This window comes from Mus pahari, chromosome 9, assembly GCF_900095145.1.
Source record: "Mus pahari chromosome 9, PAHARI_EIJ_v1.1, whole genome shotgun sequence".
Classification (NCBI taxonomy): Eukaryota; Metazoa; Chordata; class Mammalia; order Rodentia; family Muridae; genus Mus; species Mus pahari.
The window spans coordinates 13,429,531-13,435,301 of record NC_034598.1 but is presented as its reverse complement, the minus strand read 5'-3'; the positions used below and the strand labels follow the sequence as shown (position 1 = coordinate 13,435,301).

Sequence of the window (5,771 nt, the reverse complement as noted above, 5' to 3'; positions counted from 1 at the left end):
TTTAAATACCCCCTTTCCCAGCTACTCAGAGTCAAATTCCTCTACACCTACATAGGATATGAGTCAACTCCAGAGTGCTGGTTCCTGTCAATAAACCTCATGCAATTGCAGCCAGGACAATCTCTCGTGAGTTCTTGGGGGGTCACGTTATCCAGAGACTTGAGTCTTTCATTTGTGGGGGCTCAGCAGTGATTTGCGACCACCCTTGTCTCTGAAGACCCGCTTGGAAGTGAGATATTGTCTGTGTCTTTGTGTCTTTGTGTTTCTGTGCTGGCTGAATTCTGGTTCTGTATTTTTGGTTTGGTTTTGCAGTTGCTCTCATCTCAGGAGGAGACAAAGGGTGTGATCAGCATACTGCCACCTGGGAAATGTCCTGGGAAGTTAGGGGGGACCTCAGTCCTGTCAGGATGTTGGAGAGGACTTGTTAATTCTCCTGGATAGGAGAAATTATCCACCCCCGTGGCCATCTGTATTTTTCTAGTGGTTTTGGCTGTCCAGGTAGAAGCAGACGTCTGTTAGTATTTGTCTGAGTGTATTGAGTCTCTGTTTTGTCTTATTTGTGACTTTGATGATGGAACAGACAGTGACGACTCCCTTAGTCTGACTTTGAGCCATTGGACTGAAGTTAGAGCTAGAGCACACAACTTGTCAATAGAAGTTTAAAAAGGACTGTGGTGGCCTTTTTGCTTTTTGGACTGGCTGATATTTGATGTCAGCTGGCCCCCAGAAGACACTTTTCACTTAATTATCACTTTTGAGATCAAAGCCATTGTTTTTCAGGAAGGACTGGGATCCCATCCCAATCAGCAACCAACATCACAGTGTGGCAAGATCTGGTCCAGAACCCTCCACCTTGGGTCAAACCCTGGGTGCTTTAATAAAAGCCAGGCTTCCAAGTCCTGTCTCTCTGTGAAACACCAAAGGATACATGGAAAGTGAAGGCTTCTACCAAAATGGAGCCTCCAGCCAAGCCTTCAGCCCCTCCCAAAATCTATCCTGTGATTGAGGAGCCTCCTGAATGGCCTAGTCCACTACCTCCCCCTTATCCACAACCTCAACCCCAGACACCGAGGAACCACCAACCCTTTGGGGTGGTGGGAGCTGGACCTGCTGCAGGTACAAGGAGCTGGAGAGTGCAGAGTCTAGATGGACCAGACTCAACCGTGAGTGAGTCTGCTGCTACATACCTATGGATCTCTGGTGGACCCGCCAAACCTTCAACCCCTTCAGTACTGGCCATTTTCCTCTGATGATCTTTATAACTGGAAAATGAATCACCCTCCTTTTTCAGAAAATCCTGCTAGCCTGACAGGATTGGTGGAGTCTCAGATGTACTCCCACCATCCACATGGGATGATTGTCAGCAGTTTTTACAGGTTCTCTTTACTACTGAGGAGAGGGAAAGGATCCTGTTGGAAGCACGAAAAAAATGTCCCTAGAGCAAATGGAGTGCCAACCAATCTTCCAAATGAATGGATCCTGGGTTTTTCCTTAACCGACCTGATTGGGACTTCAATACGACAGTAGGTAGGGAGCAGCTGACCGTCTTCTACTGGGCTCTTGTGGCAGGGTTGAAAGGGGCTGCTACACGCCCCACCAATTTGGCTAAGGTAATAGAGGTTCTTCAGGGGCCTGTTGCACTGCTGTCTGTGTTTCTTGAACATTTAATGGAGGCTTATCGGCATTATACTCCCTTTGACCCAACCTCTGAGGGTCAGCAAGGTGCAGTGTCTATGGCTTTTTTAGGGCAGTCAGCATCAGATATTAAGAAAAAGTTACAGCGGCTAGAAGGGTTGCAGGATTATACCTTACAGAATTTGGTTGAGGAGGCAGAGAATGTGTTTCATAAGTGGGAGACTGAGGAAGAGAAGCAAGAAAGAGAGAAACAAGAGGCAGAAGAAAGAAAAGACAGGAGGGATTGTAGACAAGAGAGAAATTTGCCTAGAATTTTGGCCATAGAAGTAGGAGAGAAAGAAAAGACAGGACCTAGATAGATAGGGAACCCAGGCAACAGAAAACCAAGGATGGGTAACAATGAACAGAAGTGCCCCTTAGATAAAGACCAATGTGCTTACTGCAAAGAAAAAGGACACTGGGCAAGAGAGTGCCCAAAGAAGAAAGGAAGGACCCCTAAGGTACTGGCCCTAGAAGAAGATGATTAGAGGGGATGGGGCTCAGACCCCCTGGGGTTCAGACCCCCTCCCCAAGTCTAGGGTAACCCTGACCGTGGAGGGGACCCTTATGAACTTTATATGGACACAGTGGCTGGATATTCTGTATTAAAACAACCATTGGGAAAGTTAAAAAATAAAAAGACTATAGTAATTCGGGCAATTGGACAGAAACAATACCCATGGACCACCTAATGGACTGTAGATCTGGGGAAAGGACAAGTAGCACACTCTTTTTTGGTAATCCCCGAGTATCCTATGACTTTACTAGGGAGAGACTTACTAACAAAATTGAAATCCCAGGTCACGTTTACCTAAACTGGACCAGAGGTAATATGGGAGACTCCAACCTCCACGGTGTTGGCCCTGAGGCTTGAAGAGGAATATTGATTGCATGAGCTCCAGAATCAGAGATTCCTAACATGTAGAACTGGTTGACAACATTTCCTAAAGCTTGGGCAGAGATTGGGGGTATGGGACTGGCAGTAAGAGTTCCCCCAGTGGTAGTGGGAGTGAAGATCGATGCTACCCCCATAGGAGTGCATCAGTACCCGATGAACCAGGAGGCTAGGGAAGGAATCAGACCTCATATCCAAAGGCTTCTACAACAAGGCATTTTGGTACCTTGCCAGTCTCCCTGGAACATACCTCTGTTGCCTATCAAAAAGCCTGGCACTAAGTTAACAAAAGGGTCCAGGACATACACCAGACTGTCCCCAATCCTTATAATCTCCTCAGTTCGTTCCCACCAGAAAGGAAATGGTACACTGTTTTAGATTTAAAAGATGCTTTCTTCTGCTTGAAACTGCACCCATCTAGTCAGCCTATTTTTGCCTTTGAGTGGAGAGATCCAGATACTGGATCGGCAGGTCAATCGACCTGGACTAGGCTGCCCCAGGGGTTCAAAAATTCCCTACTCTTTTTGATGAGGTTCTCCATTGGGACCTAGCCTCTTTCAGGGCTGAAAATCTTCAGGGGACTCTGCTCCAGTACATTGATGACCTTTTGATAGCTGCAGCCACCAAATTTGAGTGCAGACAGGAACTGAAAAATTACTAACAGAATTAGGTGAGTCGGGGTACCAAAACTCAGCTAAAGAGGCTCAGCTGTGTCAGACTGAAGTTACATATTTGGGATACACCCTTCAAGACAGGAAGTGGTGGCTAACTGAAGCCATAAAAAGACTGGAACTCAGATCTCCATCCCAACTACGCCAAGGCAAGTAATACAATTCTTGGGCATCGCTGGCATCTGGAGGCTCTGGGTACCTGGGTTTGCGACCATAGCTGCCTGGTTGTACCACGTAACCAAGGAAGGGGGTGTTTGTGTGGACCCTAGATTACCAGAAAGCCTTTGAAGAAATTAAAAAGGACCTCCTAAAGGCCCCAGCCTTAGTCTTGCCTGACCTAACCAAACCTTTCACTCTTTATGTGGATGAGAGAGCAGTGATCACCAGAGGAGTCCTTACCCAGACTTTGAGACTTTGAAAAATGCCAGTGGCTTACCTATTCAAGAAAGACCCTGTTGCCAGTGGGTGGCCTTCTTGCCTAAAAGCAATTGGTGCCAGAGCTCTACTTGTCAAGGATGCTGATAAGCTCACTCTGGGACAGCGAACAACTGCAGTGGCACCCCATGCTCTTGAAAGCATTATCTAACTGCCCCCTGACCAATGGATGACCAATGCTCATATGACACATTATCAGATCCTTATGTTGACTGAAATAAGTGACCTTCGCTCCCCCTGCTGTCCTTAATCCTGCTACTCTACTGCCTGAGACTGATGACTCTTCACACACTCATCACTGTGCAGAAGAAACATACTCGAAATGATCTTAATGATCAACCTTGGCCTGGGAGTCCGAACTGGTACACGGATGGCAGTAGCTTCATGGTTGAAGGTAAGCAGAAGGTGGGGGCAGCAGCGGTGGATGGGAAACAAGTGATCTGGGCCAGCAGCCTCCCTGAAGGGACATCGGCCCAGAAAGCCAAACTTGTGGCTTTGATACAAGCTCTACAAATGGCAAAGGGGAAGTCTATCAACATCTACACTGACAGCAGGTATGCTTTTACCACTGCCCATATACACAGAGCAATATACAGACAAAGAAGGCTGTTGACATCTGAAGGAAAAGACATAAAAAAATAAAGATGAAATTTTGAGCCTCCTCGAGACCATACACTTGCCAAGAAAGGTGGCCATTATACATTGTCCAGGACACCAGAAAACTCCAGATGCTGTGGCTAAAGGGAAACAGATGGCACACCTAAGCGCCAAACAAACAGGTGGCCCAAGGAGCTAGGATCCTGGTAGTCAAGGAGCCTAAAGATTATTATGATGTCAGAGAGACCAGCTTTAGATACACCCCTGAGGACTATCAAGTTATGGACAAATTAGGACAAACAAAGGAAACCCTGTATGGATTAATAGAAACAGAAGAAGGAAAACTATTCCTCCCATGGGAAGAAGGATGCAAGTATGTTACCAACTTACATTACATGACCCACATGGGGGGCCAAGAAATTAAAAGGTGTGGTTAGATATAACTACTATGTTATAGGACTCTCTGACATGGCAGAGGAAATAGTCAAAAGCTGCAAGGCCTGTGCTATGACTAATGCAGGACACTCCATATACACTCCTGGGAAGAGGCTCAGGGGCAACCAGCCTGGGGCCTACTATGAGGCAGATTTGACAGAAATTAAGCCAGCTAGATATGGCAACAAGTACTTATTAGTGTTTATAGACACCTTTTCAGGCTGGGTAAAATCTCTTCCTACCAGGACTGAGACGGCCAATGTGGTAACCCAGAAGCTCCTAGAAGAAATCTTGCCAAGGTTTGGGATACCCAAGGTAATCAGGTCTGATAATGGACCTGCCTTTGTTGCTCAGGTAAGTCAGGGATTGGCCACTCAGATCTGGGAATTAAATGGAAATTACATTGTGCTTACTGATCCCAGAGCTCAGGTCAGGTAGAGAGGATAAATAGAACCCTAAAAGAGACCTTCACCAAATTGACCTAGGAGAGTGGCAGGAAAGACTGGGCAGCCCTTCTTCCCTTTGCCCTATTCTGAGTTTGGAACACCCCAGGATGATTTAAACTTACCCCTTATGAGATCCTGTGTGAGGGACTGCCACTACTCACTGAGTTGGGTAGAGTACATGTTCCTGATGCTGTTCTTTCAAAACCTTTGATGGCCTGCCTAAAGACCCTTGAGGTGGTGAGACGCCAGACATGGGAACAACTGAAAGAAGTATATAAGGCTGAAGACTCACATGTGCTGCACCAGTTTCAAGTAGGAGACACTGTCTTTTTCCAGCAGCATCGGGTCGGGAATCTTGAGCCTCGTTGGAAAGGGCCATACTTGGTACTCTTGACGACTCCTACAGTAGTGAAAGTTGAAAGCATCTCTGCTTGGATACATGCCTCCCACATGAAGCAAGTTCCTGAACTACCCAAAGATGAATGGGAAGTGGAAAAAACTATGGATCCTTTTAAGCTGCATTGCAGGCATAATTCAGGTGAAGGGTAATAATCCTTATGCCCCTCAGCAGATCACCTGGCAACTTATAGACCCCATCCTGGAGACCTGCACACAGCA

General features: G+C 46.6%; 1 pseudogene; it reads left to right on the top strand.

Annotated features, from left to right (window-relative positions):
• The first annotated feature begins 1,269 nt into the window (after positions 1-1,269).
• Positions 1,270-5,036, top strand: LOC110326736 (annotated as a pseudogene).
• The last annotated feature ends 735 nt before the right edge of the window (positions 5,037-5,771 follow it).